This window comes from Schistocerca serialis, chromosome 4 (assembly GCF_023864345.2).
Source record: "Schistocerca serialis cubense isolate TAMUIC-IGC-003099 chromosome 4, iqSchSeri2.2, whole genome shotgun sequence".
NCBI classification, from domain to species: Eukaryota; Metazoa; Arthropoda; class Insecta; order Orthoptera; family Acrididae; genus Schistocerca; species Schistocerca serialis.
The window spans coordinates 35917784-35935749 of NC_064641.1; the positions used below are offsets into that span (position 1 = coordinate 35917784).

Sequence of the window (17966 nt, forward strand, 5' to 3'; positions counted from 1 at the left end):
GGGAGGAGAAAGGTCAAAGCTGTACCTTGCCATAGCTGGATGTAAACATTTTGACGCTGAGGCGTGGACTCCTTGTGGATAACAAACGACAATTCAGTTCGTTCCCTAGCAACAGCAACGCCGTTAATTCAGCCATGATGTACAGCAAATTATATGCCCCGGGTGAGGATCGAACTCACGACCTTAAGATTATGAGACTTACGCGCTGCCCACTGCGCTACCGAGGCACGTCTGCAACCAACGTCCCAGGAAACTTGGTAAGCCTCGCATATTAGAGATAGACAGTTTGCGCTTTCTCAAGAATCTGTTGTGTTGCTACACGTGCTTTCCCGAATTGCTAGATTAAACTGCTGCCGCGGCTTTTCCAACGGAAAGCAGCACTGCCTGAGGTTACAGTACATCGCCCTTGCGGCACCTGAACACAGCGGCCTGTAGGGCCAGGCTGACGCTAGAGTTCAGAAATAGCACGCGTCCGTCCAAGTACGGTCTCTTGCGTGCTGCGTGTTTGGTTCTTCTCACAGCGAATCCTGCTATACATTTCTGAGGCTGACGCAGCTCAAACGAGCAATCGGCGCGGCAGCATTATAGCGAGAACAGCAAAACGATGCATCGGCCGGGAATCGAACCCGGGCCGCCCGCGTGGTAGGCGAACAACCTGCCGCTTTTTTTGTTGTTGTTCTCATTTTTTTAGTTGCATTTGTTGGGGGCGGTCGACCGTGCTTCCCGAGCATATTCCAGAGTAGCTGTCTGCAGGGAAAGTGGGATTGCCACCCAACGACGCCGGATACAACCGAAAAAAGTGCTACACACGCGGAGTCCCCCACTACACTGCCTTAAAGCGACCGCTCATCACTATCGTGTGAGTAACCTTGCGGCCGCGGCGACGAGTCTTGCCCAAAGACGCAGCGTGCGTGGAGGCGCTGCCCGAACGCGTGTGGATGCACCCTCCTACCTCGTAAAGCGCCTACAGCTACTATCACCGTGGGCCGCTGCCGGCGGGCGGGAAGCCGACACAGCGCGGCGTCACGGGCAGCGGCTGTGCGGTGGTGGTGTAATGGTGAGCATAGTTGCCTTCCAAGCAGTTGATCCGGGTTCGATTCCCGGCCACCGCAACGGGCGCAAATTTTTACGTATGAGTATGTGAGCCACGTGCTGTTAAATTAACGTTTTCTTTCCGTCGTTGCTCCACGCAGGCCATCCTGTAGTATGTCCCGACTTGTCCCGACTTTGCTCGGCTGACGCGAAAGCTGACGCTTGGAATTCGCCCTTATCAAGAGGACAGGCGATATAAACGGCTGTGAGAGGTGAGGTGTAGCGAAGTACCAAAACGACAGGCAAACTGCGAAATTTTCTGCTCCTTCTTCTTAAACAAAAAAATAAAAAAAAGAGACGCAGTCGGTAGGACTCGAACCTACGCTCCCAGAGGGAATCTGATTTCTAGTCAGACGCCTTAACCACTCGGCCACGACTGCTCGCAGCCAAAAAGTTCCCTCGAATCGTGAAAACTCAAACCGTTCTGCGCAGTATGTTGACAGGAAACGAACTCCGTGCACTGATTACGGCAGGGCTACCAGCGCTACGAGACGAGCCATTACGGAAGCGTTAAAATCTTCGCCCGGACAGGGACTCGAACCCTGGACCCTTAGGTTAAAAGCCTAATGCTCTACCGACTGAGCTATCCGGGCTCACACTTGTTGGGGGATGGAGCAGCTGCAGGCAATGTGAATAACTGGAACGCGTAATTGCTGGCTTCTGGCGCAACTGGCGACTTCACCGACTTGCCACTGACGCTGGTAGCAGCCCAACAGCGGACCAGTGCCTCTTCTCCCTTTATCCCGGTGCTGACAGTAATTGCATCTCGTGCCTTTTTTCCCCGATTACGCTCGGTTGAAGCTCCGGAAGGAGGGCGACAAACGAGGGTTGGAGGGCCAAAACATGGAGGGTCGTGTGCGCAAAAACTTCGCTTCCGGTACCGGGAATCGAACCCTGGCCTCCTGGGTGAAAGCCAGGTATCCTAGCCACTAGACCACACCGGATTTGCTCGATAAGTGTCAGATTTACTCCCTCTCCTCTGGCATTTCGTGCTGAATCCGGACTCAGTGGTGTTCTCTGTTTGCGAGCATATTTGCGCCTACAGACTGGCATGGCGCACAGCTCGAAACTGACTATTCATTGCTGTTTGCATCATATTTTACTCATAACAGGGGAGGAGAAAGGTCAAAGCTGTACCTTGCCATAGCTGGATGTAAACATTTTGACGCTGAGGCGTGGACTCCTTGTGGATAACAAACGACAATTCAGTTCGTTCCCTAGCAACAGCAACGCCGTTAATTCAGCCATGATGTACAGCAAATTATATGCCCCGGGTGAGGATCGAACTCACGACCTTAAGATTATGAGACTTACGCGCTGCCCACTGCGCTACCGAGGCACGTCTGCAACCAACGTCCCAGGAAACTTGGTAAGCCTCGCATATTAGAGATAGACAGTTTGCGCTTTCTCAAGAATCTGTTGTGTTGCTACACGTGCTTTCCCGAATTGCTAGATTAAACTGCTGCCGCGGCTTTTCCAACGGAAAGCAGCACTGCCTGAGGTTACAGTACATCGCCCTTGCGGCACCTGAACACAGCGGCCTGTAGGGCCAGGCTGACGCTAGAGTTCAGAAATAGCACGCGTCCGTCCAAGTACGGTCTCTTGCGTGCTGCGTGTTTGGTTCTTCTCACAGCGAATCCTGCTATACATTTCTGAGGCTGACGCAGCTCAAACGAGCAATCGGCGCGGCAGCATTATAGCGAGAACAGCAAAACGATGCATCGGCCGGGAATCGAACCCGGGCCGCCCGCGTGGTAGGCGAACAACCTGCCGCTTTTTTTGTTGTTGTTCTCATTTTTTTAGTTGCATTTGTTGGGGGCGGTCGACCGTGCTTCCCGAGCATATTCCAGAGTAGCTGTCTGCAGGGAAAGTGGGATTGCCACCCAACGACGCCGGATACAACCGAAAAAAGTGCTACACACGCGGAGTCCCCCACTACACTGCCTTAAAGCGACCGCTCATCACTATCGTGTGAGTAACCTTGCGGCCGCGGCGACGAGTCTTGCCCAAAGACGCAGCGTGCGTGGAGGCGCTGCCCGAACGCGTGTGGATGCACCCTCCTACCTCGTAAAGCGCCTACAGCTACTATCACCGTGGGCCGCTGCCGGCGGGCGGGAAGCCGACACAGCGCGGCGTCACGGGCAGCGGCTGTGCGGTGGTGGTGTAATGGTGAGCATAGTTGCCTTCCAAGCAGTTGATCCGGGTTCGATTCCCGGCCACCGCAACGGGCGCAAATTTTTACGTATGAGTATGTGAGCCACGTGCTGTTAAATTAACGTTTTCTTTCCGTCGTTGCTCCACGCAGGCCATCCTGTAGTATGTCCCGACTTGTCCCGACTTTGCTCGGCTGACGCGAAAGCTGACGCTTGGAATTCGCCCTTATCAAGAGGACAGGCGATATAAACGGCTGTGAGAGGTGAGGTGTAGCGAAGTACCAAAACGACAGGCAAACTGCGAAATTTTCTGCTCCTTCTTCTTAAACAAAAAAATAAAAAAAAGAGACGCAGTCGGTAGGACTCGAACCTACGCTCCCAGAGGGAATCTGATTTCTAGTCAGACGCCTTAACCACTCGGCCACGACTGCTCGCAGCCAAAAAGTTCCCTCGAATCGTGAAAACTCAAACCGTTCTGCGCAGTATGTTGACAGGAAACGAACTCCGTGCACTGATTACGGCAGGGCTACCAGCGCTACGAGACGAGCCATTACGGAAGCGTTAAAATCTTCGCCCGGACAGGGACTCGAACCCTGGACCCTTAGGTTAAAAGCCTAATGCTCTACCGACTGAGCTATCCGGGCTCACACTTGTTGGGGGATGGAGCAGCTGCAGGCAATGTGAATAACTGGAACGCGTAATTGCTGGCTTCTGGCGCAACTGGCGACTTCACCGACTTGCCACTGACGCTGGTAGCAGCCCAACAGCGGACCAGTGCCTCTTCTCCCTTTATCCCGGTGCTGACAGTAATTGCATCTCGTGCCTTTTTTCCCCGATTACGCTCGGTTGAAGCTCCGGAAGGAGGGCGACAAACGAGGGTTGGAGGGCCAAAACATGGAGGGTCGTGTGCGCAAAAACTTCGCTTCCGGTACCGGGAATCGAACCCTGGCCTCCTGGGTGAAAGCCAGGTATCCTAGCCACTAGACCACACCGGATTTGCTCGATAAGTGTCAGATTTACTCCCTCTCCTCTGGCATTTCGTGCTGAATCCGGACTCAGTGGTGTTCTCTGTTTGCGAGCATATTTGCGCCTACAGACTGGCATGGCGCACAGCTCGAAACTGACTATTCATTGCTGTTTGCATCATATTTTACTCATAACAGGGGAGGAGAAAGGTCAAAGCTGTACCTTGCCATAGCTGGATGTAAACATTTTGACGCTGAGGCGTGGACTCCTTGTGGATAACAAACGACAATTCAGTTCGTTCCCTAGCAACAGCAACGCCGTTAATTCAGCCATGATGTACAGCAAATTATATGCCCCGGGTGAGGATCGAACTCACGACCTTAAGATTATGAGACTTACGCGCTGCCCACTGCGCTACCGAGGCACGTCTGCAACCAACGTCCCAGGAAACTTGGTAAGCCTCGCATATTAGAGATAGACAGTTTGCGCTTTCTCAAGAATCTGTTGTGTTGCTACACGTGCTTTCCCGAATTGCTAGATTAAACTGCTGCCGCGGCTTTTCCAACGGAAAGCAGCACTGCCTGAGGTTACAGTACATCGCCCTTGCGGCACCTGAACACAGCGGCCTGTAGGGCCAGGCTGACGCTAGAGTTCAGAAATAGCACGCGTCCGTCCAAGTACGGTCTCTTGCGTGCTGCGTGTTTGGTTCTTCTCACAGCGAATCCTGCTATACATTTCTGAGGCTGACGCAGCTCAAACGAGCAATCGGCGCGGCAGCATTATAGCGAGAACAGCAAAACGATGCATCGGCCGGGAATCGAACCCGGGCCGCCCGCGTGGTAGGCGAACAACCTGCCGCTTTTTTTGTTGTTGTTCTCATTTTTTTAGTTGCATTTGTTGGGGGCGGTCGACCGTGCTTCCCGAGCATATTCCAGAGTAGCTGTCTGCAGGGAAAGTGGGATTGCCACCCAACGACGCCGGATACAACCGAAAAAAGTGCTACACACGCGGAGTCCCCCACTACACTGCCTTAAAGCGACCGCTCATCACTATCGTGTGAGTAACCTTGCGGCCGCGGCGACGAGTCTTGCCCAAAGACGCAGCGTGCGTGGAGGCGCTGCCCGAACGCGTGTGGATGCACCCTCCTACCTCGTAAAGCGCCTACAGCTACTATCACCGTGGGCCGCTGCCGGCGGGCGGGAAGCCGACACAGCGCGGCGTCACGGGCAGCGGCTGTGCGGTGGTGGTGTAATGGTGAGCATAGTTGCCTTCCAAGCAGTTGATCCGGGTTCGATTCCCGGCCACCGCAACGGGCGCAAATTTTTACGTATGAGTATGTGAGCCACGTGCTGTTAAATTAACGTTTTCTTTCCGTCGTTGCTCCACGCAGGCCATCCTGTAGTATGTCCCGACTTGTCCCGACTTTGCTCGGCTGACGCGAAAGCTGACGCTTGGAATTCGCCCTTATCAAGAGGACAGGCGATATAAACGGCTGTGAGAGGTGAGGTGTAGCGAAGTACCAAAACGACAGGCAAACTGCGAAATTTTCTGCTCCTTCTTCTTAAACAAAAAAATAAAAAAAAGAGACGCAGTCGGTAGGACTCGAACCTACGCTCCCAGAGGGAATCTGATTTCTAGTCAGACGCCTTAACCACTCGGCCACGACTGCTCGCAGCCAAAAAGTTCCCTCGAATCGTGAAAACTCAAACCGTTCTGCGCAGTATGTTGACAGGAAACGAACTCCGTGCACTGATTACGGCAGGGCTACCAGCGCTACGAGACGAGCCATTACGGAAGCGTTAAAATCTTCGCCCGGACAGGGACTCGAACCCTGGACCCTTAGGTTAAAAGCCTAATGCTCTACCGACTGAGCTATCCGGGCTCACACTTGTTGGGGGATGGAGCAGCTGCAGGCAATGTGAATAACTGGAACGCGTAATTGCTGGCTTCTGGCGCAACTGGCGACTTCACCGACTTGCCACTGACGCTGGTAGCAGCCCAACAGCGGACCAGTGCCTCTTCTCCCTTTATCCCGGTGCTGACAGTAATTGCATCTCGTGCCTTTTTTCCCCGATTACGCTCGGTTGAAGCTCCGGAAGGAGGGCGACAAACGAGGGTTGGAGGGCCAAAACATGGAGGGTCGTGTGCGCAAAAACTTCGCTTCCGGTACCGGGAATCGAACCCTGGCCTCCTGGGTGAAAGCCAGGTATCCTAGCCACTAGACCACACCGGATTTGCTCGATAAGTGTCAGATTTACTCCCTCTCCTCTGGCATTTCGTGCTGAATCCGGACTCAGTGGTGTTCTCTGTTTGCGAGCATATTTGCGCCTACAGACTGGCATGGCGCACAGCTCGAAACTGACTATTCATTGCTGTTTGCATCATATTTTACTCATAACAGGGGAGGAGAAAGGTCAAAGCTGTACCTTGCCATAGCTGGATGTAAACATTTTGACGCTGAGGCGTGGACTCCTTGTGGATAACAAACGACAATTCAGTTCGTTCCCTAGCAACAGCAACGCCGTTAATTCAGCCATGATGTACAGCAAATTATATGCCCCGGGTGAGGATCGAACTCACGACCTTAAGATTATGAGACTTACGCGCTGCCCACTGCGCTACCGAGGCACGTCTGCAACCAACGTCCCAGGAAACTTGGTAAGCCTCGCATATTAGAGATAGACAGTTTGCGCTTTCTCAAGAATCTGTTGTGTTGCTACACGTGCTTTCCCGAATTGCTAGATTAAACTGCTGCCGCGGCTTTTCCAACGGAAAGCAGCACTGCCTGAGGTTACAGTACATCGCCCTTGCGGCACCTGAACACAGCGGCCTGTAGGGCCAGGCTGACGCTAGAGTTCAGAAATAGCACGCGTCCGTCCAAGTACGGTCTCTTGCGTGCTGCGTGTTTGGTTCTTCTCACAGCGAATCCTGCTATACATTTCTGAGGCTGACGCAGCTCAAACGAGCAATCGGCGCGGCAGCATTATAGCGAGAACAGCAAAACGATGCATCGGCCGGGAATCGAACCCGGGCCGCCCGCGTGGTAGGCGAACAACCTGCCGCTTTTTTTGTTGTTGTTCTCATTTTTTTAGTTGCATTTGTTGGGGGCGGTCGACCGTGCTTCCCGAGCATATTCCAGAGTAGCTGTCTGCAGGGAAAGTGGGATTGCCACCCAACGACGCCGGATACAACCGAAAAAAGTGCTACACACGCGGAGTCCCCCACTACACTGCCTTAAAGCGACCGCTCATCACTATCGTGTGAGTAACCTTGCGGCCGCGGCGACGAGTCTTGCCCAAAGACGCAGCGTGCGTGGAGGCGCTGCCCGAACGCGTGTGGATGCACCCTCCTACCTCGTAAAGCGCCTACAGCTACTATCACCGTGGGCCGCTGCCGGCGGGCGGGAAGCCGACACAGCGCGGCGTCACGGGCAGCGGCTGTGCGGTGGTGGTGTAATGGTGAGCATAGTTGCCTTCCAAGCAGTTGATCCGGGTTCGATTCCCGGCCACCGCAACGGGCGCAAATTTTTACGTATGAGTATGTGAGCCACGTGCTGTTAAATTAACGTTTTCTTTCCGTCGTTGCTCCACGCAGGCCATCCTGTAGTATGTCCCGACTTGTCCCGACTTTGCTCGGCTGACGCGAAAGCTGACGCTTGGAATTCGCCCTTATCAAGAGGACAGGCGATATAAACGGCTGTGAGAGGTGAGGTGTAGCGAAGTACCAAAACGACAGGCAAACTGCGAAATTTTCTGCTCCTTCTTCTTAAACAAAAAAATAAAAAAAAGAGACGCAGTCGGTAGGACTCGAACCTACGCTCCCAGAGGGAATCTGATTTCTAGTCAGACGCCTTAACCACTCGGCCACGACTGCTCGCAGCCAAAAAGTTCCCTCGAATCGTGAAAACTCAAACCGTTCTGCGCAGTATGTTGACAGGAAACGAACTCCGTGCACTGATTACGGCAGGGCTACCAGCGCTACGAGACGAGCCATTACGGAAGCGTTAAAATCTTCGCCCGGACAGGGACTCGAACCCTGGACCCTTAGGTTAAAAGCCTAATGCTCTACCGACTGAGCTATCCGGGCTCACACTTGTTGGGGGATGGAGCAGCTGCAGGCAATGTGAATAACTGGAACGCGTAATTGCTGGCTTCTGGCGCAACTGGCGACTTCACCGACTTGCCACTGACGCTGGTAGCAGCCCAACAGCGGACCAGTGCCTCTTCTCCCTTTATCCCGGTGCTGACAGTAATTGCATCTCGTGCCTTTTTTCCCCGATTACGCTCGGTTGAAGCTCCGGAAGGAGGGCGACAAACGAGGGTTGGAGGGCCAAAACATGGAGGGTCGTGTGCGCAAAAACTTCGCTTCCGGTACCGGGAATCGAACCCTGGCCTCCTGGGTGAAAGCCAGGTATCCTAGCCACTAGACCACACCGGATTTGCTCGATAAGTGTCAGATTTACTCCCTCTCCTCTGGCATTTCGTGCTGAATCCGGACTCAGTGGTGTTCTCTGTTTGCGAGCATATTTGCGCCTACAGACTGGCATGGCGCACAGCTCGAAACTGACTATTCATTGCTGTTTGCATCATATTTTACTCATAACAGGGGAGGAGAAAGGTCAAAGCTGTACCTTGCCATAGCTGGATGTAAACATTTTGACGCTGAGGCGTGGACTCCTTGTGGATAACAAACGACAATTCAGTTCGTTCCCTAGCAACAGCAACGCCGTTAATTCAGCCATGATGTACAGCAAATTATATGCCCCGGGTGAGGATCGAACTCACGACCTTAAGATTATGAGACTTACGCGCTGCCCACTGCGCTACCGAGGCACGTCTGCAACCAACGTCCCAGGAAACTTGGTAAGCCTCGCATATTAGAGATAGACAGTTTGCGCTTTCTCAAGAATCTGTTGTGTTGCTACACGTGCTTTCCCGAATTGCTAGATTAAACTGCTGCCGCGGCTTTTCCAACGGAAAGCAGCACTGCCTGAGGTTACAGTACATCGCCCTTGCGGCACCTGAACACAGCGGCCTGTAGGGCCAGGCTGACGCTAGAGTTCAGAAATAGCACGCGTCCGTCCAAGTACGGTCTCTTGCGTGCTGCGTGTTTGGTTCTTCTCACAGCGAATCCTGCTATACATTTCTGAGGCTGACGCAGCTCAAACGAGCAATCGGCGCGGCAGCATTATAGCGAGAACAGCAAAACGATGCATCGGCCGGGAATCGAACCCGGGCCGCCCGCGTGGTAGGCGAACAACCTGCCGCTTTTTTTGTTGTTGTTCTCATTTTTTTAGTTGCATTTGTTGGGGGCGGTCGACCGTGCTTCCCGAGCATATTCCAGAGTAGCTGTCTGCAGGGAAAGTGGGATTGCCACCCAACGACGCCGGATACAACCGAAAAAAGTGCTACACACGCGGAGTCCCCCACTACACTGCCTTAAAGCGACCGCTCATCACTATCGTGTGAGTAACCTTGCGGCCGCGGCGACGAGTCTTGCCCAAAGACGCAGCGTGCGTGGAGGCGCTGCCCGAACGCGTGTGGATGCACCCTCCTACCTCGTAAAGCGCCTACAGCTACTATCACCGTGGGCCGCTGCCGGCGGGCGGGAAGCCGACACAGCGCGGCGTCACGGGCAGCGGCTGTGCGGTGGTGGTGTAATGGTGAGCATAGTTGCCTTCCAAGCAGTTGATCCGGGTTCGATTCCCGGCCACCGCAACGGGCGCAAATTTTTACGTATGAGTATGTGAGCCACGTGCTGTTAAATTAACGTTTTCTTTCCGTCGTTGCTCCACGCAGGCCATCCTGTAGTATGTCCCGACTTGTCCCGACTTTGCTCGGCTGACGCGAAAGCTGACGCTTGGAATTCGCCCTTATCAAGAGGACAGGCGATATAAACGGCTGTGAGAGGTGAGGTGTAGCGAAGTACCAAAACGACAGGCAAACTGCGAAATTTTCTGCTCCTTCTTCTTAAACAAAAAAATAAAAAAAAGAGACGCAGTCGGTAGGACTCGAACCTACGCTCCCAGAGGGAATCTGATTTCTAGTCAGACGCCTTAACCACTCGGCCACGACTGCTCGCAGCCAAAAAGTTCCCTCGAATCGTGAAAACTCAAACCGTTCTGCGCAGTATGTTGACAGGAAACGAACTCCGTGCACTGATTACGGCAGGGCTACCAGCGCTACGAGACGAGCCATTACGGAAGCGTTAAAATCTTCGCCCGGACAGGGACTCGAACCCTGGACCCTTAGGTTAAAAGCCTAATGCTCTACCGACTGAGCTATCCGGGCTCACACTTGTTGGGGGATGGAGCAGCTGCAGGCAATGTGAATAACTGGAACGCGTAATTGCTGGCTTCTGGCGCAACTGGCGACTTCACCGACTTGCCACTGACGCTGGTAGCAGCCCAACAGCGGACCAGTGCCTCTTCTCCCTTTATCCCGGTGCTGACAGTAATTGCATCTCGTGCCTTTTTTCCCCGATTACGCTCGGTTGAAGCTCCGGAAGGAGGGCGACAAACGAGGGTTGGAGGGCCAAAACATGGAGGGTCGTGTGCGCAAAAACTTCGCTTCCGGTACCGGGAATCGAACCCTGGCCTCCTGGGTGAAAGCCAGGTATCCTAGCCACTAGACCACACCGGATTTGCTCGATAAGTGTCAGATTTACTCCCTCTCCTCTGGCATTTCGTGCTGAATCCGGACTCAGTGGTGTTCTCTGTTTGCGAGCATATTTGCGCCTACAGACTGGCATGGCGCACAGCTCGAAACTGACTATTCATTGCTGTTTGCATCATATTTTACTCATAACAGGGGAGGAGAAAGGTCAAAGCTGTACCTTGCCATAGCTGGATGTAAACATTTTGACGCTGAGGCGTGGACTCCTTGTGGATAACAAACGACAATTCAGTTCGTTCCCTAGCAACAGCAACGCCGTTAATTCAGCCATGATGTACAGCAAATTATATGCCCCGGGTGAGGATCGAACTCACGACCTTAAGATTATGAGACTTACGCGCTGCCCACTGCGCTACCGAGGCACGTCTGCAACCAACGTCCCAGGAAACTTGGTAAGCCTCGCATATTAGAGATAGACAGTTTGCGCTTTCTCAAGAATCTGTTGTGTTGCTACACGTGCTTTCCCGAATTGCTAGATTAAACTGCTGCCGCGGCTTTTCCAACGGAAAGCAGCACTGCCTGAGGTTACAGTACATCGCCCTTGCGGCACCTGAACACAGCGGCCTGTAGGGCCAGGCTGACGCTAGAGTTCAGAAATAGCACGCGTCCGTCCAAGTACGGTCTCTTGCGTGCTGCGTGTTTGGTTCTTCTCACAGCGAATCCTGCTATACATTTCTGAGGCTGACGCAGCTCAAACGAGCAATCGGCGCGGCAGCATTATAGCGAGAACAGCAAAACGATGCATCGGCCGGGAATCGAACCCGGGCCGCCCGCGTGGTAGGCGAACAACCTGCCGCTTTTTTTGTTGTTGTTCTCATTTTTTTAGTTGCATTTGTTGGGGGCGGTCGACCGTGCTTCCCGAGCATATTCCAGAGTAGCTGTCTGCAGGGAAAGTGGGATTGCCACCCAACGACGCCGGATACAACCGAAAAAAGTGCTACACACGCGGAGTCCCCCACTACACTGCCTTAAAGCGACCGCTCATCACTATCGTGTGAGTAACCTTGCGGCCGCGGCGACGAGTCTTGCCCAAAGACGCAGCGTGCGTGGAGGCGCTGCCCGAACGCGTGTGGATGCACCCTCCTACCTCGTAAAGCGCCTACAGCTACTATCACCGTGGGCCGCTGCCGGCGGGCGGGAAGCCGACACAGCGCGGCGTCACGGGCAGCGGCTGTGCGGTGGTGGTGTAATGGTGAGCATAGTTGCCTTCCAAGCAGTTGATCCGGGTTCGATTCCCGGCCACCGCAACGGGCGCAAATTTTTACGTATGAGTATGTGAGCCACGTGCTGTTAAATTAACGTTTTCTTTCCGTCGTTGCTCCACGCAGGCCATCCTGTAGTATGTCCCGACTTGTCCCGACTTTGCTCGGCTGACGCGAAAGCTGACGCTTGGAATTCGCCCTTATCAAGAGGACAGGCGATATAAACGGCTGTGAGAGGTGAGGTGTAGCGAAGTACCAAAACGACAGGCAAACTGCGAAATTTTCTGCTCCTTCTTCTTAAACAAAAAAATAAAAAAAAGAGACGCAGTCGGTAGGACTCGAACCTACGCTCCCAGAGGGAATCTGATTTCTAGTCAGACGCCTTAACCACTCGGCCACGACTGCTCGCAGCCAAAAAGTTCCCTCGAATCGTGAAAACTCAAACCGTTCTGCGCAGTATGTTGACAGGAAACGAACTCCGTGCACTGATTACGGCAGGGCTACCAGCGCTACGAGACGAGCCATTACGGAAGCGTTGAAATCTTCGCCCGGACAGGGACTCGAACCCTGGACCCTTAGGTTAAAAGCCTAATGCTCTACCGACTGAGCTATCCGGGCTCACACTTGTTGGGGGATGGAGCAGCTGCAGGCAATGTGAATAACTGGAACGCGTAATTGCTGGCTTCTGGCGCAACTGGCGACTTCACCGACTTGCCACTGACGCTGGTAGCAGCCCAACAGCGGACCAGTGCCTCTTCTCCCTTTATCCCGGTGCTGACAGTAATTGCATCTCGTGCCTTTTTTCCCCGATTACGCTCGGTTGAAGCTCCGGAAGGAGGGCGACAAACGAGGGTTGGAGGGCCAAAACATGGAGGGTCGTGTGCGCAAAAACTTCGCTTCCGGTACCGGGAATCGAACCCTGGCCTCCTGGGTGAAAGCCAGGTATCCTAGCCACTAGACCACACCGGATTTGCTCGATAAGTGTCAGATTTACTCCCTCTCCTCTGGCATTTCGTGCTGAATCCGGACTCAGTGGTGTTCTCTGTTTGCGAGCATATTTGCGCCTACAGACTGGCATGGCGCACAGCTCGAAACTGACTATTCATTGCTGTTTGCATCATATTTTACTCATAACAGGGGAGGAGAAAGGTCAAAGCTGTACCTTGCCATAGCTGGATGTAAACATTTTGACGCTGAGGCGTGGACTCCTTGTGGATAACAAACGACAATTCAGTTCGTTCCCTAGCAACAGCAACGCCGTTAATTCAGCCATGATGTACAGCAAATTATATGCCCCGGGTGAGGATCGAACTCACGACCTTAAGATTATGAGACTTACGCGCTGCCCACTGCGCTACCGAGGCACGTCTGCAACCAACGTCCCAGGAAACTTGGTAAGCCTCGCATATTAGAGATAGACAGTTTGCGCTTTCTCAAGAATCTGTTGTGTTGCTACACGTGCTTTCCCGAATTGCTAGATTAAACTGCTGCCGCGGCTTTTCCAACGGAAAGCAGCACTGCCTGAGGTTACAGTACATCGCCCTTGCGGCACCTGAACACAGCGGCCTGTAGGGCCAGGCTGACGCTAGAGTTCAGAAATAGCACGCGTCCGTCCAAGTACGGTCTCTTGCGTGCTGCGTGTTTGGTTCTTCTCACAGCGAATCCTGCTATACATTTCTGAGGCTGACGCAGCTCAAACGAGCAATCGGCGCGGCAGCATTATAGCGAGAACAGCAAAACGATGCATCGGCCGGGAATCGAACCCGGGCCGCCCGCGTGGTAGGCGAACAACCTGCCGCTTTTTTTGTTGTTGTTCTCATTTTTTTAGTTGCATTTGTTGGGGGCGGTCGACCGTGCTTCCCGAGCATATTCCAGAGTAGCTGTCTGCAGGGAAAGTGGGATTGCCACCCAACGACGCCGGATACAACCGAAAAAAGTGCTACACACGCGGAGTCCCCCACTACACTGCCTTAAAGCGACCGCTCATCACTATCGTGTGAGTAACCTTGCGGCCGCGGCGACGAGTCTTGCCCAAAGACGCAGCGTGCGTGGAGGCGCTGCCCGAACGCGTGTGGATGCACCCTCCTACCTCGTAAAGCGCCTACAGCTACTATCACCGTGGGCCGCTGCCGGCGGGCGGGAAGCCGACACAGCGCGGCGTCACGGGCAGCGGCTGTGCGGTGGTGGTGTAATGGTGAGCATAGTTGCCTTCCAAGCAGTTGATCCGGGTTCGATTCCCGGCCACCGCAACGGGCGCAAATTTTTACGTATGAGTATGTGAGCCACGTGCTGTTAAATTAACGTTTTCTTTCCGTCGTTGCTCCACGCAGGCCATCCTGTAGTATGTCCCGACTTGTCCCGACTTTGCTCGGCTGACGCGAAAGCTGACGCTTGGAATTCGCCCTTATCAAGAGGACAGGCGATATAAACGGCTGTGAGAGGTGAGGTGTAGCGAAGTACCAAAACGACAGGCAAACTGCGAAATTTTCTGCTCCTTCTTCTTAAACAAAAAAATAAAAAAAAGAGACGCAGTCGGTAGGACTCGAACCTACGCTCCCAGAGGGAATCTGATTTCTAGTCAGACGCCTTAACCACTCGGCCACGACTGCTCGCAGCCAAAAAGTTCCCTCGAATCGTGAAAACTCAAACCGTTCTGCGCAGTATGTTGACAGGAAACGAACTCCGTGCACTGATTACGGCAGGGCTACCAGCGCTACGAGACGAGCCATTACGGAAGCGTTAAAATCTTCGCCCGGACAGGGACTCGAACCCTGGACCCTTAGGTTAAAAGCCTAATGCTCTACCGACTGAGCTATCCGGGCTCACACTTGTTGGGGGATGGAGCAGCTGCAGGCAATGTGAATAACTGGAACGCGTAATTGCTGGCTTCTGGCGCAACTGGCGACTTCACCGACTTGCCACTGACGCTGGTAGCAGCCCAACAGCGGACCAGTGCCTCTTCTCCCTTTATCCCGGTGCTGACAGTAATTGCATCTCGTGCCTTTTTTCCCCGATTACGCTCGGTTGAAGCTCCGGAAGGAGGGCGACAAACGAGGGTTGGAGGGCCAAAACATGGAGGGTCGTGTGCGCAAAAACTTCGCTTCCGGTACCGGGAATCGAACCCTGGCCTCCTGGGTGAAAGCCAGGTATCCTAGCCACTAGACCACACCGGATTTGCTCGATAAGTGTCAGATTTACTCCCTCTCCTCTGGCATTTCGTGCTGAATCCGGACTCAGTGGTGTTCTCTGTTTGCGAGCATATTTGCGCCTACAGACTGGCATGGCGCACAGCTCGAAACTGACTATTCATTGCTGTTTGCATCATATTTTACTCATAACAGGGGAGGAGAAAGGTCAAAGCTGTACCTTGCCATAGCTGGATGTAAACATTTTGACGCTGAGGCGTGGACTCCTTGTGGATAACAAACGACAATTCAGTTCGTTCCCTAGCAACAGCAACGCCGTTAATTCAGCCATGATGTACAGCAAATTATATGCCCCGGGTGAGGATCGAACTCACGACCTTAAGATTATGAGACTTACGCGCTGCCCACTGCGCTACCGAGGCACGTCTGCAACCAACGTCCCAGGAAACTTGGTAAGCCTCGCATATTAGAGATAGACAGTTTGCGCTTTCTCAAGAATCTGTTGTGTTGCTACACGTGCTTTCCCGAATTGCTAGATTAAACTGCTGCCGCGGCTTTTCCAACGGAAAGCAGCACTGCCTGAGGTTACAGTACATCGCCCTTGCGGCACCTGAACACAGCGGCCTGTAGGGCCAGGCTGACGCTAGAGTTCAGAAATAGCACGCGTCCGTCCAAGTACGGTCTCTTGCGTGCTGCGTGTTTGGTTCTTCTCACAGCGAATCCTGCTATACATTTCTGAGGCTGACGCAGCTCAAACGAGCAATCGGCGCGGCAGCATTATAGCGAGAACAGCAAAACGATGCATCGGCCGGGAATCGAACCCGGGCCGCCCGCGTGGTAGGCGAACAACCTGCCGCTTTTTTTGTTGTTGTTCTCATTTTTTTAGTTGCATTTGTTGGGGGCGGTCGACCGTGCTTCCCGAGCATATTCCAGAGTAGCTGTCTGCAGGGAAAGTGGGATTGCCACCCAACGACGCCGGATACAACCGAAAAAAGTGCTACACACGCGGAGTCCCCCACTACACTGCCTTAAAGCGACCGCTCATCACTATCGTGTGAGTAACCTTGCGGCCGCGGCGACGAGTCTTGCCCAAAGACGCAGCGTGCGTGGAGGCGCTGCCCGAACGCGTGTGGATGCACCCTCCTACCTCGTAAAGCGCCTACAGCTACTATCACCGTGGGCCGCTGCCGGCGGGCGGGAAGCCGACACAGCGCGGCGTCACGGGCAGCGGCTGTGCGGTGGTGGTGTAATGGTGAGCATAGTTGCCTTCCAAGCAGTTGATCCGGGTTCGATTCCCGGCCACCGCAACGGGCGCAAATTTTTACGTATGAGTATGTGAGCCACGTGCTGTTAAATTAACGTTTTCTTTCCGTCGTTGCTCCACGCAGGCCATCCTGTAGTATGTCCCGACTTGTCCCGACTTTGCTCGGCTGACGCGAAAGCTGACGCTTGGAATTCGCCCTTATCAAGAGGACAGGCGATATAAACGGCTGTGAGAGGTGAGGTGTAGCGAAGTACCAAAACGACAGGCAAACTGCGAAATTTTCTGCTCCTTCTTCTTAAACAAAAAAATAAAAAAAAGAGACGCAGTCGGTAGGACTCGAACCTACGCTCCCAGAGGGAATCTGATTTCTAGTCAGACGCCTTAACCACTCGGCCACGACTGCTCGCAGCCAAAAAGTTCCCTCGAATCGTGAAAACTCAAACCGTTCTGCGCAGTATGTTGACAGGAAACGAACTCCGTGCACTGATTACGGCAGGGCTACCAGCGCTACGAGACGAGCCATTACGGAAGCGTTAAAATCTTCGCCCGGACAGGGACTCGAACCCTGGACCCTTAGGTTAAAAGCCTAATGCTCTACCGACTGAGCTATCCGGGCTCACACTTGTTGGGGGATGGAGCAGCTGCAGGCAATGTGAATAACTGGAACGCGTAATTGCTGGCTTCTGGCGCAACTGGCGACTTCACCGACTTGCCACTGACGCTGGTAGCAGCCCAACAGCGGACCAGTGCCTCTTCTCCCTTTATCCCGGTGCTGACAGTAATTGCATCTCGTGCCTTTTTTCCCCGATTACGCTCGGTTGAAGCTCCGGAAGGAGGGCGACAAACGAGGGTTGGAGGGCCAAAACATGGAGGGTCGTGTGCGCAAAAACTTCGCTTCCGGTACCGGGAATCGAACCCTGGCCTCCTGGGTGAAAGCCAGGTATCCTAGCCACTAGACCACACCGGATTTGCTCGATAAGTGTCAGATTTACTCCCTCTCCTCTGGCATTTCGTGCTGAATCCGGACTCAGTGGTGTTCTCTGTTTGCGAGCATATTTGCGCCTACAGACTGGCATGGCGCACAGCTCGAAACTGACTATTCATTGCTGTTTGCATCATATTTTACTCATAACAGGGGAGGAGAAAGGTCAAAGCTGTACCTTGCCATAGCTGGATGTAAACATTTTGACGCTGAGGCGTGGACTCCTTGTGGATAACAAACGACAATTCAGTTCGTTCCCTAGCAACAGCAACGCCGTTAATTCAGCCATGATGTACAGCAAATTATATGCCCCGGGTGAGGATCGAACTCACGACCTTAAGATTATGAGACTTACGCGCTGCCCACTGCGCTACCGAGGCACGTCTGCAACCAACGTCCCAGGAAACTTGGTAAGCCTCGCATATTAGAGATAGACAGTTTGCGCTTTCTCAAGAATCTGTTGTGTTGCTACACGTGCTTTCCCGAA

At 53.5% G+C, this 17966-nt stretch overlaps 41 non-coding genes across 41 annotated transcripts; 8 read left to right on the plus strand and 33 right to left on the minus strand.

The window, feature by feature from the left end:
- Window positions 1-154: 154 nt before the first annotated feature.
- Trnam-cau (transfer RNA methionine (anticodon CAU)) lies at window positions 155-227 on the minus strand. Its single transcript has one exon. It is a non-coding gene; the product is annotated as a tRNA-Met (tRNA).
- An 813-nt stretch (window positions 228-1040) lies between these two features.
- Window positions 1041-1112, plus strand: Trnag-ucc (transfer RNA glycine (anticodon UCC)). Its single transcript has one exon. It is a non-coding gene; the product is annotated as a tRNA-Gly (tRNA).
- Window positions 1113-1390: 278 nt separating this feature from the next.
- Window positions 1391-1472, minus strand: Trnas-aga (transfer RNA serine (anticodon AGA)). The gene has a single exon. It is a non-coding gene; the product is annotated as a tRNA-Ser (tRNA).
- A 140-nt stretch (window positions 1473-1612) lies between these two features.
- Window positions 1613-1685, minus strand: Trnak-uuu (transfer RNA lysine (anticodon UUU)). The gene has a single exon. It is a non-coding gene; the product is annotated as a tRNA-Lys (tRNA).
- Window positions 1686-1964: 279 nt separating this feature from the next.
- Trnae-uuc (transfer RNA glutamic acid (anticodon UUC)) lies at window positions 1965-2036 on the minus strand. Its single transcript has one exon. It is a non-coding gene; the product is annotated as a tRNA-Glu (tRNA).
- A 322-nt stretch (window positions 2037-2358) lies between these two features.
- On the minus strand, window positions 2359-2431 carry Trnam-cau (transfer RNA methionine (anticodon CAU)). The gene has a single exon. It is a non-coding gene; the product is annotated as a tRNA-Met (tRNA).
- Window positions 2432-3244: 813 nt separating this feature from the next.
- On the plus strand, window positions 3245-3316 carry Trnag-ucc (transfer RNA glycine (anticodon UCC)). The gene has a single exon. It is a non-coding gene; the product is annotated as a tRNA-Gly (tRNA).
- Window positions 3317-3594: 278 nt separating this feature from the next.
- Trnas-aga (transfer RNA serine (anticodon AGA)) lies at window positions 3595-3676 on the minus strand. Its single transcript has one exon. It is a non-coding gene; the product is annotated as a tRNA-Ser (tRNA).
- Window positions 3677-3816: 140 nt separating this feature from the next.
- Window positions 3817-3889, minus strand: Trnak-uuu (transfer RNA lysine (anticodon UUU)). The gene has a single exon. It is a non-coding gene; the product is annotated as a tRNA-Lys (tRNA).
- Window positions 3890-4168: 279 nt separating this feature from the next.
- On the minus strand, window positions 4169-4240 carry Trnae-uuc (transfer RNA glutamic acid (anticodon UUC)). Its single transcript has one exon. It is a non-coding gene; the product is annotated as a tRNA-Glu (tRNA).
- A 322-nt stretch (window positions 4241-4562) lies between these two features.
- Trnam-cau (transfer RNA methionine (anticodon CAU)) lies at window positions 4563-4635 on the minus strand. Its single transcript has one exon. It is a non-coding gene; the product is annotated as a tRNA-Met (tRNA).
- An 813-nt stretch (window positions 4636-5448) lies between these two features.
- Window positions 5449-5520, plus strand: Trnag-ucc (transfer RNA glycine (anticodon UCC)). Its single transcript has one exon. It is a non-coding gene; the product is annotated as a tRNA-Gly (tRNA).
- Window positions 5521-5798: 278 nt separating this feature from the next.
- On the minus strand, window positions 5799-5880 carry Trnas-aga (transfer RNA serine (anticodon AGA)). Its single transcript has one exon. It is a non-coding gene; the product is annotated as a tRNA-Ser (tRNA).
- Window positions 5881-6020: 140 nt separating this feature from the next.
- Trnak-uuu (transfer RNA lysine (anticodon UUU)) lies at window positions 6021-6093 on the minus strand. Its single transcript has one exon. It is a non-coding gene; the product is annotated as a tRNA-Lys (tRNA).
- A 279-nt stretch (window positions 6094-6372) lies between these two features.
- On the minus strand, window positions 6373-6444 carry Trnae-uuc (transfer RNA glutamic acid (anticodon UUC)). Its single transcript has one exon. It is a non-coding gene; the product is annotated as a tRNA-Glu (tRNA).
- Window positions 6445-6766: 322 nt separating this feature from the next.
- On the minus strand, window positions 6767-6839 carry Trnam-cau (transfer RNA methionine (anticodon CAU)). The gene has a single exon. It is a non-coding gene; the product is annotated as a tRNA-Met (tRNA).
- Window positions 6840-7652: 813 nt separating this feature from the next.
- Trnag-ucc (transfer RNA glycine (anticodon UCC)) lies at window positions 7653-7724 on the plus strand. The gene has a single exon. It is a non-coding gene; the product is annotated as a tRNA-Gly (tRNA).
- A 278-nt stretch (window positions 7725-8002) lies between these two features.
- On the minus strand, window positions 8003-8084 carry Trnas-aga (transfer RNA serine (anticodon AGA)). Its single transcript has one exon. It is a non-coding gene; the product is annotated as a tRNA-Ser (tRNA).
- A 140-nt stretch (window positions 8085-8224) lies between these two features.
- On the minus strand, window positions 8225-8297 carry Trnak-uuu (transfer RNA lysine (anticodon UUU)). The gene has a single exon. It is a non-coding gene; the product is annotated as a tRNA-Lys (tRNA).
- Window positions 8298-8576: 279 nt separating this feature from the next.
- On the minus strand, window positions 8577-8648 carry Trnae-uuc (transfer RNA glutamic acid (anticodon UUC)). Its single transcript has one exon. It is a non-coding gene; the product is annotated as a tRNA-Glu (tRNA).
- Window positions 8649-8970: 322 nt separating this feature from the next.
- Trnam-cau (transfer RNA methionine (anticodon CAU)) lies at window positions 8971-9043 on the minus strand. The gene has a single exon. It is a non-coding gene; the product is annotated as a tRNA-Met (tRNA).
- Window positions 9044-9856: 813 nt separating this feature from the next.
- On the plus strand, window positions 9857-9928 carry Trnag-ucc (transfer RNA glycine (anticodon UCC)). Its single transcript has one exon. It is a non-coding gene; the product is annotated as a tRNA-Gly (tRNA).
- Window positions 9929-10206: 278 nt separating this feature from the next.
- On the minus strand, window positions 10207-10288 carry Trnas-aga (transfer RNA serine (anticodon AGA)). Its single transcript has one exon. It is a non-coding gene; the product is annotated as a tRNA-Ser (tRNA).
- Window positions 10289-10428: 140 nt separating this feature from the next.
- On the minus strand, window positions 10429-10501 carry Trnak-uuu (transfer RNA lysine (anticodon UUU)). Its single transcript has one exon. It is a non-coding gene; the product is annotated as a tRNA-Lys (tRNA).
- A 279-nt stretch (window positions 10502-10780) lies between these two features.
- Trnae-uuc (transfer RNA glutamic acid (anticodon UUC)) lies at window positions 10781-10852 on the minus strand. Its single transcript has one exon. It is a non-coding gene; the product is annotated as a tRNA-Glu (tRNA).
- A 322-nt stretch (window positions 10853-11174) lies between these two features.
- Window positions 11175-11247, minus strand: Trnam-cau (transfer RNA methionine (anticodon CAU)). Its single transcript has one exon. It is a non-coding gene; the product is annotated as a tRNA-Met (tRNA).
- An 813-nt stretch (window positions 11248-12060) lies between these two features.
- Window positions 12061-12132, plus strand: Trnag-ucc (transfer RNA glycine (anticodon UCC)). The gene has a single exon. It is a non-coding gene; the product is annotated as a tRNA-Gly (tRNA).
- A 278-nt stretch (window positions 12133-12410) lies between these two features.
- Window positions 12411-12492, minus strand: Trnas-aga (transfer RNA serine (anticodon AGA)). The gene has a single exon. It is a non-coding gene; the product is annotated as a tRNA-Ser (tRNA).
- Window positions 12493-12632: 140 nt separating this feature from the next.
- Window positions 12633-12705, minus strand: Trnak-uuu (transfer RNA lysine (anticodon UUU)). The gene has a single exon. It is a non-coding gene; the product is annotated as a tRNA-Lys (tRNA).
- A 279-nt stretch (window positions 12706-12984) lies between these two features.
- On the minus strand, window positions 12985-13056 carry Trnae-uuc (transfer RNA glutamic acid (anticodon UUC)). The gene has a single exon. It is a non-coding gene; the product is annotated as a tRNA-Glu (tRNA).
- A 322-nt stretch (window positions 13057-13378) lies between these two features.
- Trnam-cau (transfer RNA methionine (anticodon CAU)) lies at window positions 13379-13451 on the minus strand. The gene has a single exon. It is a non-coding gene; the product is annotated as a tRNA-Met (tRNA).
- Window positions 13452-14264: 813 nt separating this feature from the next.
- On the plus strand, window positions 14265-14336 carry Trnag-ucc (transfer RNA glycine (anticodon UCC)). Its single transcript has one exon. It is a non-coding gene; the product is annotated as a tRNA-Gly (tRNA).
- Window positions 14337-14614: 278 nt separating this feature from the next.
- Window positions 14615-14696, minus strand: Trnas-aga (transfer RNA serine (anticodon AGA)). Its single transcript has one exon. It is a non-coding gene; the product is annotated as a tRNA-Ser (tRNA).
- A 140-nt stretch (window positions 14697-14836) lies between these two features.
- On the minus strand, window positions 14837-14909 carry Trnak-uuu (transfer RNA lysine (anticodon UUU)). Its single transcript has one exon. It is a non-coding gene; the product is annotated as a tRNA-Lys (tRNA).
- A 279-nt stretch (window positions 14910-15188) lies between these two features.
- On the minus strand, window positions 15189-15260 carry Trnae-uuc (transfer RNA glutamic acid (anticodon UUC)). Its single transcript has one exon. It is a non-coding gene; the product is annotated as a tRNA-Glu (tRNA).
- A 322-nt stretch (window positions 15261-15582) lies between these two features.
- Window positions 15583-15655, minus strand: Trnam-cau (transfer RNA methionine (anticodon CAU)). The gene has a single exon. It is a non-coding gene; the product is annotated as a tRNA-Met (tRNA).
- Window positions 15656-16468: 813 nt separating this feature from the next.
- On the plus strand, window positions 16469-16540 carry Trnag-ucc (transfer RNA glycine (anticodon UCC)). Its single transcript has one exon. It is a non-coding gene; the product is annotated as a tRNA-Gly (tRNA).
- Window positions 16541-16818: 278 nt separating this feature from the next.
- Window positions 16819-16900, minus strand: Trnas-aga (transfer RNA serine (anticodon AGA)). Its single transcript has one exon. It is a non-coding gene; the product is annotated as a tRNA-Ser (tRNA).
- Window positions 16901-17040: 140 nt separating this feature from the next.
- Trnak-uuu (transfer RNA lysine (anticodon UUU)) lies at window positions 17041-17113 on the minus strand. Its single transcript has one exon. It is a non-coding gene; the product is annotated as a tRNA-Lys (tRNA).
- A 279-nt stretch (window positions 17114-17392) lies between these two features.
- On the minus strand, window positions 17393-17464 carry Trnae-uuc (transfer RNA glutamic acid (anticodon UUC)). Its single transcript has one exon. It is a non-coding gene; the product is annotated as a tRNA-Glu (tRNA).
- A 322-nt stretch (window positions 17465-17786) lies between these two features.
- On the minus strand, window positions 17787-17859 carry Trnam-cau (transfer RNA methionine (anticodon CAU)). The gene has a single exon. It is a non-coding gene; the product is annotated as a tRNA-Met (tRNA).
- Between the last annotated feature and the right edge of the window lie 107 nt (window positions 17860-17966).